Source organism: Gallinula chloropus (genome assembly GCF_964237585.1).
Source record: "Gallinula chloropus genome assembly, chromosome: 3".
NCBI lineage: Eukaryota > Metazoa > Chordata > Aves > Gruiformes > Rallidae > Gallinula > Gallinula chloropus.
Genome location: NC_140087.1, coordinates 1,990,964 through 2,005,710, shown reverse-complemented (window position 1 = coordinate 2,005,710; position 14,747 = coordinate 1,990,964). Strand labels below are relative to the sequence as shown.

Below are 14,747 nucleotides of genomic sequence, written 5' to 3'. Positions count from 1 at the left end.
TGGAGGTGTTCAAGGCCAGGTTGGATGGGCCCTGGGCAGCCTTGTGTAGCTCCAGGCCTGGAGGTTGGTGTCCCTGCCTGTGGCAGGGGGGTTGGAGCTCTGTGATCCTTGGGGTCCCTTCCAACCCATGCCATTCTATGATTTCCAAAAGCAGCTGTCTGCTGATCTCCATGTCCTGGGTTGTGTAGGATCTGTGGGTTTTGTCTTAAGAGTTGGGGGCAGTTCAAGTGCAACAGAAGTAACCCATGTCCTGTGAATGTGTTGTTTAGCAGGACAGAAAATAAGCCACCTCTTCAAGAAGTCCAAAGAAGAGAGATGGCAAACCAGAAGTGCTTAAACTTCTGGGGAGAACATGCTCCCTGGACTTAGGCTATACCAAGTCCTCAGTTGGCTTAATTTCACAGTGATTAGTAATCTTTAAAGAAAACTGGCAAATACTCAGGAAAACCAGTTGGCAGTGTGAGGTGAGGTGGTCAGCCCATCTGTTTCTGATTTCTCCACACATCAGGACACTTTTATCAACAAATTCCCTGCTGTTGTGAGGAATAAGGACATTGGCAATACCCCTGATATTGCTAAAATACTTGTGCTAGCACCGTGTTTATGTGGGGTTTGACTTTTTTAGTATACGCTTTATACTGGTTTGAAATGTCGTTGGAGTATATTGTGGCTTGGAGATGTGTGCAGCCTGGATGGACCCGTAGTTAACGGGTAGAAAGTTCTGGACTCAGTAACTATATCTTAATTCCCTGAGATTGTGGAGCATCAGTTCACTGTCCAGGTAATCTTCACCAGGTATATATTTCTGAAGAAAAAGGAAGCAGTAGACACTCCTCAGAGCATCATAAGATTTCATAAGGTGCACCTTATGAGAGGCAAGACCAAGAAGAACTGATTAAACTATGTAGTTGATTTTTCTATAAAGCAATTGTAGTTCATCAGTTTTCAGTTCCTTAAACTCTGATAGTGTCCTACTATTTCACCTTGTCTTTTCATCCTGCCCCTTGCCCTCTTTCTGAGGGAAAAGAGAAAGAAATATAAAAAGTTGTGTTCTGACTCCATGTAGAAATCACTGCAGTCCCACTTCTCCTGAAGTACTTTTTAGAATGTAAGTTTTTAGACTTTACTGATGAGTGGCACATATTATACTCTGGGAAGTGGCATTTCTAAAACTAAATAGAGAACTGGATAACTGGAAGTAGAAGGTTGCTTGACTTGCTCAGAAGCATTTTGAAAAGCATCTCCTAAAAGCAGACAGAATATTCTGCTAATGCTAAATTAATTATTTTATAATTCTGTATTGTCCATATATAATTTGAATGGAGGATTTTGATCTGGTTTTGTATGCTCACTGTGTTACCCGATTCACTTGAATACCCATGAGCAGAAATGCACACATGCATGTGTGCACCGCTACAGGCGTGTGTCATGTATCCTTAATAAGGATAACGCTAGGAGAAGAACTGCAAAGCTGATTGCTTTTCCTTTCTCTACACAAGTGGCTCTGGCAGACATGAGAAAACTAAGAAATTATGACAAGATGAGTGGGAGAAACTTTGGCTGGGACAGGAAAATAACAGGATGGGATTCAGACTGATGTTAGGAAAGTGCAGTGTGGCAGTCTGGGGAAAGAGCTTTGAAGGGAGGGATACCCTTCCCCTCCTATCAGTGAAGGGAAACAGAGTCTGTGTGTGTACTGTTGCCACCAAATTGAAAACCAGATCATTAGGGAGGCAGTGTGCCATGGAAAATACCTTTTTAATCTTTGTTATTATAGGTAGGACTGCTACAAACATCAATAACAGCATATAATACATTTAGAAATGTAATATCTCACAGCTGAGTAACAGATACTGCATGTATATCATGGACTGGGATTCATTATCTTTTTACTGTGCTTTATAATTCTTTATTTTTAAAAATTATTTTTATTTCAGAGCTTGAATTTTGAGTTGCACAATGTATTTGTACATCTGCTGCTATGCTGAGGACTACTGTGAAAAATGACCTGTAATTTGAACATTTGGGTTTAATTTCAAGCCAGCTCAGGAGGAAATCTGAATATTGATGCTTCAATTTTTCCTGCAGAAAAATTTTCCTTTGCATTCTAGCAAAGAATGTGTTGCAGTGGGAGAGAGGGCATACAGATTTGGGAGAGGACTTGTGTTTATTTGGTGCTGAAGACCCAGCTCACTTGTCAGGAGATTTACTTCAGACTAGTCTGCTATTCTGGACCGTGAGCTGAATGCCCATTAGCAGCTAAAATGAGTCAGGTATGTCTAAGCATGTTCTCCTGGCTTAGTTCTTATCTGAGGGGAGTAATTTTGTGAGTTCCACGATCTATTCATGACGTGACCCAAAGCATATGGAATTGGGACAGTTGGGAGGTTTGCCTCTAAAGCTTGCTCCTTATCTGAACTCAGATGCTTATGTGGATGTACCCTTTAAGCTCCATCTCTGAATGGAGTCCAGGCTTTGTTAAGCCTGTCAGATGCTACACACACCAAAACAGGGATATTCCCCAAGTCATAATGCAATAAAAACAAAAAGGGAGAGAGAGGAGAAGACTCCTGGGAAGAGACCTTGCATGTGGGACCTTGCTTGTCGTTTGCTCCTTATCTTTGCCACTATGACTGTGCTGTTTGAAGGAAACATGATTTTCAGCTCTCAGCTCCCTTGATGCATAACATTAGCCAGATCCCTTGGAAGGGCACAACTCTCTCTCAGAGTTCATTGCAGTTACACAGCAGCAGAACTTGCATGTTCGTTAGCCATGGATTACTTGAGGCAAGTGTGGCAAGTACAGTTTTGCAGAACTCTGTTGAAGATGTTTCCCAGATGAGTGGCCAGAGACAGGCTACCTGTTCATAATATGTTTTAAAAATAGCTGGTTCTAGTGACAGATGATATGAGCAATTAATTATTTCCATCACCATATCTTCTTCCCTTGCCCTTCTAAGTGTTTGACTGAGGAGGTTACAGAAAGGTTATTGTAGGAAGGACTGGCTTGGAGCACTTTTGCAATCTCAGAAGTAAAGCTGCCCTTTCTGACTAGCTATTTCTTTGTGGGTTTGGTGAGATTGCCTCTGTCTCATCATCCCTTCCAAGGCCAGTCTGAAAAAACGTATTCTAGCAAGTGGGTCATCTTGCAAATTCAGCATCAGAGACCATTAATTTACTCAGTCTATGTCCCTGTCCAATTAGTTTTCTTCTGAAAGAAGAAATAACCAGATTTTTGAGTCTTGACCATTAAGAAGTTGTTGCATGACTTTTGGATTCTGGAACCATCTCCCTATTTTCTGGTTTCAAAAAAGTAGTGGAACCCATTCTGTGGGCACTTGGCATCCAGCCAGGGTCAACCCACCACAGCAACACACCCATATTAAAATAACCTTTATGATTTATTTGCATAGTAGCACAGCAAATGTATATCACCAAAGGATAGTTGGTTTTCATGTTATATTTTCTCTGCTCTGGAATACCAAGTACATTTTCCAGTGGGGAAGAAAAAAATGCAGCTATCTTCCTATTACATAGTTTTTGATATCAAGTATCAGAATAGATAAATGAATAAAGGGAAGGTTAACGACACTGTATAGTCTTGGAATACAAGAATCAGATTAGTCAAATCAAATACCAGTTGGTCTTCATATGTTAAATTTCTGTATAAGTCCAAAACTTTTGCCTAGGTTTTTAGTCGGTATTTTTTTTCTCTTTTTCTAAAAATGACAGGCTTCAGATCTCTGAGATGGTTTCCAAATGGTTTCTGTAAAGATAAATTTTCAAGCTTCTCTCCATGCCCAAACCAGAAATTAATTTCACAGAAGTGAAAATTAATCCAAACTGAGACTTTCTGCCAACAAAAGCCAGTGTGTTTTGTCCACCTTGAAAATTGTTTGTCTAAAGTGAGAAACATGAACAGAAGTGAAGTCTGTTCAGATTGTGGGTCCATGATTGCTCCTCCCCCTGTTGCATCCCCCACACTGGCTGAAAGGAGACATTGCCCTTGTCCTGGCACTGGCGCTTGTGCTGCCATGCAAACCAGACCAGTTACCTTGACAGCAAACTCTGTGTCTTCTCCTGTTTTTTGGGGGGTTAGGTTTCTGCTGGATCAATTTTCTAATTAGGCTTGTTGTGTGTGGGAAGGGGCAGGAACATATTTCTGGAGGTGGTGGGGGAAAACAGTTCCACTCCTCTCTGGAGGAGCTGGCACTCTGCTTTCGCTTCGACTGATTGTAAAACTTGAAAGTATGAAATGCTGATCTACGAGCCACAGTCCATGCCTGCAACACAGAGCTGTCATCCTGAATATTTGTTTGCAGTATCTCTTGCACATACATCATTGTGTTTTGAAGTAATGTAAACATTTGAGAATTTGAAGCATTTATTCTCTTTCTCAAAAAAAAAAAGCCCAAAGTCCAGTTTTTGGCTCAGTTGTACCTAAGTGGTAATGAGCTGTTAAACTGACAGCCTGAGAAAGATGCAAGTAAAACCATGAAAATGAGATAGTGGGACTAATATAAAAAAAGAATGACATCTGTTCTGTTCTATTAAACTCACCACTGAATTTTTACACATGTAACTGGGAGATAGTTATAATATTGATTTTTTTTTTATTGCCTTTTTTTGTTCCTTCATAGATTTCAACACAAACATTTTAGTCATTTCCTTCATTTCTTTAGTTTCACATTATGCTGGTAATCAGATATCTATAGGATGGAACAGTGCATACTTAGCCTTTCTGTTGTTCCTTTCAACAAAAGTAAAACCATTGGATTTGCAATTAGTTTATAATCCGTTGAAAAAAAGCAAAAAGAAAAAAAAAAACAGAAGAAAACCCAAGAGATAAATATAGCAGTGAGGATTTATAGCAGACACACCTAGAAAACCTAATTATTAGAATTGTGAAAACAAAAAATCTGTAGTAAATATTTTGACATCACTATGAACGTTTTTAAGAGCTACCTGGTTTATATACCATTAACAAGTATGCTTTATATTGTGTGGCTTTCCACCTGGCATTCTTTTCATGGGAAGGAGAGACTATGCTTGAGCAGAATGTGTGCACACTGATAATAGATGTCACCCAGGGCTCAGTTCTTGTCGCAGAATACAGTATGCCACATTGATATCACTCAGGCAGAAGTCTAAAGAATAATGAATGACCTTTTTCCTTAGCTAATGGTCAAGAGTACACATCTGTGCCAGCTGTACCTCTGGTAAAGCCTGCTGCATTAAGCTTTTAGATGTTTCTAACAAACATGTGTGAGGGAAGTTACTCAAGCTGACTTTCCCACAGCATTAAAAAAGGAAAGTTTTTCATGAGTGATGCAATAATACATGGAGGGAGTACTCTTCAATGCTAAGAAGCCATTATTGTCCTGAAAGATCAGTTGGAATACCCGCCGTATAAAGTGCTGCTAGCTAGGCTGAATAGTTGTATTATCAATAAATCTCCACAGGATTATTTTAACCATTTTTTTTTATGTTCCCCAGTAAATCAGACCATACCTTTATTGCTTTGTGGTTAGTCAGGAAGATTTGTAAGTAAGCAAATCCTTTCACATGACAAGGATTAAAAAAAGTTTTGAGAATTGATAGGTTTTCTTTCCGAGGTTACTTGCCTTCCATCTTCCCTGCATGGCTGAAATATAGATACCACGTTTTCTTTTCTAATTTTGGCTTTATCCAGGAGAGCTATTCACCTTTCAGGTTCAGGTAAACAGTTTCAGGATATAGGTCCTAAATACTCTACTGTGTGACATGACAAATAATGGGGTCATAGGAGTCTCAGTCTTGAGCAAGTTTTGCTCTCTTTACTGGAGAAGTATGTCATCACTGAATAGTTTATGATGAATAAAGAGCTGACTTGATAAAATGAGTTTTGCAGGTGACAGTGGTGGGGTCATGAAACACTGCTTGTGTTGTGCTAGCCGTTCATCACAAAGCAATTGTTGCAGTGTAAAGTCTACGCTACAAAAGGGGCCACAAGGTCCTGTAGTACACATGTTGAATGCTGTAGTAACAGAAAGGCAGCTGAATATGTGTTAAGAAACAGGTTATTAATTGACTAATTTGTTCTTCATAAGGTTTTTGTGTGTAAGTTAAGATTTAGGGGAGTGGGAGCAACTCCCCATAGTGAGGAAGTACCTTGTCATACGAATGTCATGCGGCGCTTTGTAGCGTTCTGCCAGTGTTTATAGAATGATTTGGTGAAGTGTGCTCACAGTTGCTTTTAATTGCTGTTTGTTTAAGCTAGCAGGATGTAAATGTGCTGATATAACCATATATGACACAGGTTAAAATGCTGCTACTCTGAAGTGCACAGTAGTCCAGAGTTTGGTCAGGAGTGTTCAATCTGACTCTAGGAAAGAAAATACTAAGGGTAATAAGGTAAAATTTTAATTAGGCCTTGGGGGTGTGTAAAATCACCCATTGTTGTGAACAATGAAGAACAAATATATATATTACTTTAATTATTGATGACAGAACTATTCTCATTCTGTGCTCCGTGGGGTCCATGCGCATTAGGTCACATGCTCTGTGGAAGCACTTAAGGTTTGCTTATCGATGATGTAGTGTAGGCAGTCAGTAAAAACCATGATTAATGTAGCTTTTATTGTTGGGTTTGGACTAATGTGGGTAAGTGACTGAAGCAACTTAGAGAAGGGGATGTACTGAGTCTCACCAGCTACGAAATCTGGAAAAATAGAGACTCTGTGCTGTATACAGAACATACAGCTTCATGGTGATAGTAAACCTTTCACTTGGTTGTGATTCCTGCTGTGTTATATCTTTTGATTATTCATAAGTAAATTCTGATTGTAAAAGGGGGCTATGAAATGGAAACAGAAAATTACTCATCTCATAATTTACTTTTTATGTCTCGTGTATCCCCTGCTATGCCATAGAGCAACACATCCATATCTAAAACAGTTCTCAGGATAATTTAAAAAGTATTAAAAATTAAAAGTGAAAATGAAAACTGAACATGCATACACTTTTATGATCTGGAAATCAGATTTAGAATCTAATTGCTTTTTAATTTTCTTCTTTCCTTGTGTATGCATTTGAAATTTCCAAAGTGTAGTGATGAGACAGCTTAGAAACACTGCCAGAATATATTTTTAGGCCTTTTTAACCACTATCATATTTAACTAAAGAAATGAAGCATGGTCTCTGTGAAGAGAAAAGGAAGAAAAGAAAGAAGCAAACAAGAGGCTGATAATTGTTTGGAAAAAAACCTATTTTATTTGGAGGCTTAAATTACTACTTCATTTATATTTTCATAGAATCATAGAATCACAGGGGTTGGAAGGGACCTCGAGAGCTCATGGGGTCCAACCCCCCTGCCAAAGCAGCTCCCCAGCTCATATTGCACAGGGCGGCGTCCAGACGGGGCTGGAATCTCTCCAGAGAAGGAGACTCCACACCCCCTGGGCAGCCTGTCCCAGGGCTCCCTCACCCACACTGGGGAAAAGCTCTTCCCCATGTTGGTGTGGAAGTCCCTGTGCTCCAACTTGCAGCCATTGCCCCTTGTCCTGTCCCCACAGACACTGAAAAGGGGCTGCCCATTCCCCCTGCATTCCATGCTTAAGATATTTATAGACATTAATAAGGTCCCCCCTTAGTCTTCTTTTCTCCAGGCTGAACAGTCCCAGCTCACTCAGCCTTTCCTCACAGGGGAGATGCTCCAGGCCCTTCATCATCTTTGTAGCCTCCTCTGGACTCTCTCCAGGAGATCGCTGTCTTTTGTTAAAACTTCAGGTGTTGATAATGCAGAAGTTGATCTATGTTATCAGTACAACAGTTTCAGATGTTTGTTTGTATCCCTTTCTGGAAGGTGTGGAACAGATAGATGTTGCCTTACCAAATAACAAGTATTTATGTAATTTTAACACTCGGCAGAAAAGTCAGAAACTGTAACATTGAAAAAGATCTTCAAATTCCTCTTGATAAAATTATCGCAGCATGAACTTGCTCTGTGTTGTACAAAAAGGAAATCTAAGTAACTTCAAATAGACAGGGAATTGGCTGGTGTAGTTGCTAAACCACTCTTCATAATATTTGAAAAGCCATGGCAGTCAGACAGAGTCCCCAGTGACTTGCTAAGGACTTGCTAAGTGACTTGAAGAGGGAATATCACACCTATTTTAACAAAAACACCTATTTTAAAATAGTGGTCTGTGGCTTCCTGATGAGGGAGAGCAAATGAACAAGTACCCATCTCCTCTCTTTGGTGACCAGAGGTGGAACCCAAGGGAACAGTATGAAGCCTAGCCAGGGGAGGTTCAGGTTGGATGTTAGGAAGAGATTGTTGACTGCGAGGGTGGTCAGGCACTGAAACAGGCTCCCCAGGGAAGTGGTCACAGCACTGAGCTTGTCTGAGTTCAGGAAGTGTATGCCCTCAGTCCCATGCTCTGACTTGGCCATCCCTGTGTGGAGCCAGGAGCTGGACCTGATGATCCATATGGGTCCCTTCCAGCTCAGGAGATTCTATGAGTCTATGATTCTAATATTCTCAGTATGGAATTAAAATGTAAAGCCTGCACCTATTGCAGAGAAGATTGAGAATAGCTTCTAAATGTTTAAGATTTATGCATTGCAGAACTTTTAAGTGGAACCTAAAAAGCAGGCTCCCATAGTTATTTTCTTTTCAAGGTAGAGGAACAGAGAAGTCCCTTTGAAATGCAGCTGATGATAGGACACTGCATGGAAACGTCACTTGAGCACTTTACCCTGGGTAGTCTCAGCACTACTGGATCCAGGCTGAGCATTAGTTCCTGGATCAAGGAAAAAAAAAAAGATAAAAATTTAAGGTTTTTGGTGATTTAGCACCAAAATAGAAAAACCACCTTTTCTGTTCTTCTCTCCTGTTGTCTAGCTTTGAAGAAGAAAGGTTTGAATATTGGCATTTCCATCAATTTTCCTTTTCTCACTGTACTTTCTCTCCATGGAAAGAAGTGATTAGCCTTAGGAAATAAAGAGAAAAGAAATTGCTTTCTGCTATTATTTGAAAGCACTGTGAAAAGAAATTACTAACTTTAGCCTTCAATTCTGGTCTACACTAGACCAATGATGAGCAGCAAAAATGGTCAACAGAAAGCAGCTATTCTTTTTGAGGCCTTCACAAACAACTGAACAATGGTTAATGGAGAAAACCAACAGAGAAAATTACAAAGAACAAAGTTGACATTGCCAGAAACTTTACAGGTACTGACTTCCTCCATTTTACTTAATGTAGTCGAGATAGGGCTGGACAACTTGAGAGTTTTCCAGTTTGACATTTGATAAAGTGCACTGTTTTAATAGATTTTGCTTTTAATTTTTTTATAAATGACATGAGTTGTAATCATCTTTTACTTATAACGTGAGCAAAAGTTGGGGGGTATTAATAAAAGATCTAGTTCTCTCACGGAGAAGAAAATGTTCTTAAAGGAACCTGAGCCTCTCCTCTATAGGGGAGGAAGAAAGCTAAGATTGTTGGAGACGCCCACCTTAGAGCTTTTAAAGGTTTACATGGTAAAATCTCTCTCATTTTTTTCCCACAAGGTGCTACAGACATGTTGTTTTGCATGACACTCATAGCTACAATTTTTCTGGGACAGATGATGTCCTACTAACTAGTAACCAGTGGGAGAAAAACTATGTTGGAAATAAGTGTGTGTATCTTTCAGCCCTAATTCCCCATCTGGTAGCAGCATTTCAGTTGGAAGCAGCTCAGCTGAACAGGAGAGACATTGTCATTAGAAGGCAAACTACAGCATGGTGGGGAGCTGTTCATCTCTCTTAACTGGTATGAGATAAATCCTGCTAAGCATCGTTTCTCACTTTTTCATCCATGCCAGCATTTTCAGTTAGAGAGTTTCTAACTGGGAGCAGAACATTTCAAACCATGGCTGCTCCCTCCGGATGGCAAGAGAAAAAGATACAAGCTAAATAGTCATTTGAGGAATCTGGAGAACCACTTACTTCCTAAATTAGGCTTTTTCTCTAGAGTTGGCTGTGAGACTAAAATGTGAAGGTTAGTTTTTCTTAAATAGCCAGTTGAAAAATACTGCATCAAAACTCTCTACTCTTTCACAAATAATAGACACCGACAATAATCCCTAACAGCATATGTGAGTTGACATATGACTGACCACGTAGAATCATAAGGCACACACATACATATATATATGTTTGAGGCCTCTGAGAACAAGAGGAGCTGTTTCTTAAACTCACAAACCCCCTGCTTTAATTCATTAAGAGGAGTAGTTGGATTTGATCTGTTTTGTGGTTTAAACCTGTGGGAGGGACTATTCCAAACTGAAGAACAGTGCAGATGTGATATTTGATTTGAGATGCATGATGTCCTGCATATATAGCAATGGTTTTTATAGGTGAATGTAAAGAAAGATGTAGATCTGTGGTTCCAGATTGTTGGTCATCCTAGGTGCAAGAAGTTACTGAATCTGGTAGCCTGAAGGATGACAGGCCCCTGTGGCTCTGTCTTCACGCTCAGGCTGTAGCAAGGCAGAGATGGTGTTTCTGAGAGAGTGAATCACACAAACACATGTGGCTGCACAGCACAACAGAAACGGACCACAGTGCCCTATCAACACCCACATGGACACCCCACACTCACACAAAGCACAGGCTGCCTCATCCTTTTTTTCCTCTCCAGCTGATCAGGTGTGAAGTCTGCTGGGGGTGTGGGGGGAGGGTTGTGGGGGGGTATGTGTGTCTGTGTGTACATCTATGGCTGCATACACAGCCTGCAGCACTTCAGTAGATGGCCTTAGCTAATCTATGCACTAGCTGGCAGTGTCACAGAATCACAGATCAGCAGAGTTTGGAAGGGACCTCTGGAGATCATCTAGTCCAACGCCCCTGCCAGAGCAGGATGACCTAGAGCAGGCTTGCAGAGAATCACATCCAGTTGGGTTTTGAGTATCTCCAGAGAAGGAGACTCTGCAGCCTCTCTGGGCAGCCTGTGCCAGTGCTCTGACACCCTCATAGTGAAGACATTTTCCATCATATTGAAATGGAACTTCCTGTGTCCCAGTTTGTGCCCATTGCCCCTTGCCTTGCCCTCTGTTGCTAGCACCCATTTACACAACCCCCTTAACACATCCTGTAGTAAGTAAGAACAAAGGTGTGCTTTGTCCCACTCCTCTTAGCGAGTTGTACCTTCCTATAGCAAATACCTGCTGTTAATTTGCTGGGTGCTTTGAGGTAGCTTTCTTAGTTGACTCATCTGGATGGGTTTTATACTGGGACAAGGGGTGTATGCGGTCCTTCTGAATGAGTTGTTAAATAAATTTATGGTATGTTTAAGGCTGCAAGTTTTAACAGTATTTATGCCAGCCTGCAAGGAAACAAACCCTTGCCCAAATTCTGCTCTCTTTTCAATAAAATGTTTACTTGACCACTGAACTGAAATAATAATAAACAACATAATATAATTACAGTAAATAGGCAGATACACAGTTTACATCAGATTGCTTATGGAAGCCTCCATTAGAGCTATTACATTCTTCGGTTGGGAAAATGAAATGGAAATACTTATGTAGAATTTCGTGGTGCTGTATTTTTTCTCTGGTGATATCCTGACTTACATGAACGGTTTCTAACTGAAGGATTTATTTTTTAAATAGAAGTGCAGGTGGGAGTCAGGCACAATGAGATTTCCTGCTTCACTAGCTAACCCTATGCAGATTAATGATTCACTTCAGCTCTATCTGAATAATATTAGTGTAGCAAATTATCCTGTATAGTAGGATGCACTTTTCTATGTCTTATGAGGCATTCATAAGAAGATACAGTGCTATAACTTATCGAACTGTTCCTCACAATATGTGCTTCACAGATCTCACTGCTGAGACAATTACCAGTGAAAATGAGACCCAAGACTCATTTTGTTTCTCATCTTAAGGATTATGTTGTCTATAATTTGGGAAAGGCTTAAAGGACTATTTAGACTATTTCCCTCCCACTCCCATAATTACATTTGGTCACATGAGCAGAGCAAGTAGAAAAAAGCACTGGCTGCACTTTGGGAGCTGTGTTAAAGGACTGGTACACGCTGCTAGGCAGCTTGGGTTTGCTCCGTTGTCACGTTTGTTTCAGCAGACTTTGGTCTCCAGGTTACATTCTGTTGGATGTGTACAAGTCCAGATGTGCTGAGGTTGTACGATTCTTACATCAATTGACATGTCAGTTTACTGATGGTGTTTTAAAAGTAAACCAGGTGTGAGCTGTCAATTACCCTGTGGGACTAGAACCTCAGTTTTACCATTTACAGGGAAATTTGGCTCCAGAAAGCTGAGCAGGTTCACTGGTTTTGGTTGTGGAAATAAATACAGCAAAACTGAGTGATAAATTAGACTTTATTGCTCTTAGTATTTTCATGCCACTAAGCTCTTGCCAGTTGTACAGTGGTAACCTGAAGACCATTTGCTAAGCAGACCCACAATAAAAATAGAGTTACTCTGGTATCTAAAGACACTTTTCCCATTGGTTGGAAAAATCAGTGTTGCTTCCATGCCATTGTCTTGCTTTGACACTCCTTCATACAGCTGCCATTAATTTTAGTCTATTTTTTCCTGCACTAGCTGTTATTATCAACTTGTTTAGATAGGCTCATTACAGCATGGAATGCAGTATTTGTTGTCTGTGTGATAGTACTCTGATGAGCCAGGAGTGACTAGTGTAGATGTCTAAGCTGGGACAACCATGTTCTTGATTCAAAGGAAAACTAAAGGTCTACAAGTCTAGCTGTCCCCCAAAGAAAAGGTGTTTCTAAGAAGCGGGGATTATCCTGTACTGTCTTCAGCCAAGCCCTTGAGAAAAAGTCCAGGAATAATATCAACCAGGACTTGTTTCTGATACATGTGTTCGCTCATCCTTCCTGGACTGCAATTAGCATTAGCAGCCTACCAACATTTAAAAATTCCAGTCTTTACTTCCAACTTGGTTTCTCTGCCCAGGAAATAGCTTTGTTTTATATAAAATAATCTCTCAATTCCACTCGTGAATAGAGACTGTAAAGAAAACGTTTCACATGTCAGTGGGCTGCAGATAGCTCAGTGCTGTTGCAGAACCCACTACAGGAGCTCTCAGAGGGTATAAGAGTAGTAGTGGTCTGGATCAGACTGAAAACTGAAATTGAGGAGTAGTTAAAAACAGCTCTTCATGTGTACTCTTTTATTTACATTAACAAGCTTGTTTTCTTCTCAAGTTTAGATGAAGAGAAATAATGTCCACTGCCCTATGACCTGCAATATGCTGCTTCCTCTCCACTGCTTTTTTTAATAAGATTTTGTTGCAGTTTCATTTACAAAGTTTGATAAGACTAATCAAAGCCAAAGGTATGTAATAAATTGCAGTCAAACAGTACGCTATCCCAGAAGGTAAGAAACGAGACTTCAATCAAATCTTCAGCAGAACGAGCAGAAAATGTTAATGAAATAGGGCTCTAATTTGAGAAGTCACCATAGAAAGTTTGGCTCTCCCCCATAGCCCAGTGTTTCAAAGCAAACAAATGAAAAAAGGCTTCCTGTTGATTACACCTCTTGACCCAAGAGAGCCAATGCATCCAAGATGTTTGTAGAGCTGAATGGGTTTTTTTGGCAGTGTTTAACATTCAATCTTCTGTGAAATTTTTGCGAATTTTAGGGCTTCTACAAAGAAAATTATGTATGTACCCTTAAGATTATTAATTTATTATCAACTATGTCCTAAATCACAGATCTTCTGTGGTAGAAGCCCTAGTAAAGTGTTTAACCTTAGTTGTCCATTGTTATCCATTCAACATATAAGGAATAACGATGTTATGAGAGCTTGGGGTAAAGCACTTCTTTAATTTAAAAAAAAATAAATTTAGAAGTACTTTAGAAGGAAATCTCTATGCTGAAAGGCTGTAGCTGAAAGAGTTTATGTGGTTTGACTAGATCATGCTAATGTAAAAACAATTTACATTATACATTAGCCTCTTTACTTATGCAAAGGAAAATGTACAAAATAACTCTTGATAAACTAGTTCCTTAAAATATAGCTATTGCTTGTTAGCTCCCTAAGGAAATAATAAATAATTAAACAATCCAGCTATTTTCTTTCATTTCAAAGAGCTTAACTGTGAGGGAATAGTTTGGAGAGGTATGTTAATGTTGTGTTTTTCTCTGTTTATTGTAAACTGCATTGGTGACTGTGATCCAGTATAGTTATTTGTGGCCACAATGGAATTTATCTGTAAATGAGTTTAAGAGAGGAAAGGTCATTTGTGAAACAGGGGACAAGTGTTTGTATGATATCTGCTGGAACAATGGAATGAAGAACAGGTTTCTCCTTGTCTCTGGAGAATTTCTTTTATGCTATTGAAGAAAAACAGTGATAACTTGAGATAATCCTCCACAAATGCGGAGTTACGCACGCGTTTCTCAGGTTGAAATAAATACTTCTTATTACCTGTAAAAAAACTTTGTGTGTTTGACTTCCTGACTGAAGCTGTTGTGGGTCCTCAGCATCTACACAGAAGGCAGAAACGCTAATTGGAGATAAACATTTTCTTGGCCTCCATCATCAAACGTACGGTAGCATCCGCATTACTCTGCGACTTAACATCATTTCTTTTTTGTAATAATACTGGTGGTGGTTAAAAAAACCAATTTGAATCTTCTGTTTCTCTCACTGATGACTGCAGGGTCTTCACCAGCACTTCTGATTGTCTAAGTATTCACAATATACTTATTTATACACAATATAGG

The 14,747-nt window shown here is 39.8% G+C and overlaps 1 protein-coding gene across 1 annotated transcript in view; it reads left to right on the top strand.

Annotated features, from left to right (window-relative positions):
- Positions 1-14,747, top strand: part of LAMA2 (laminin subunit alpha 2) — a gene marked incomplete at its 5' end in the record, with an annotated part of 363,202 nt that overhangs the window by 99,223 nt on the left and 249,232 nt on the right. The gene's annotated exons all lie outside the window — the stretch shown is intronic.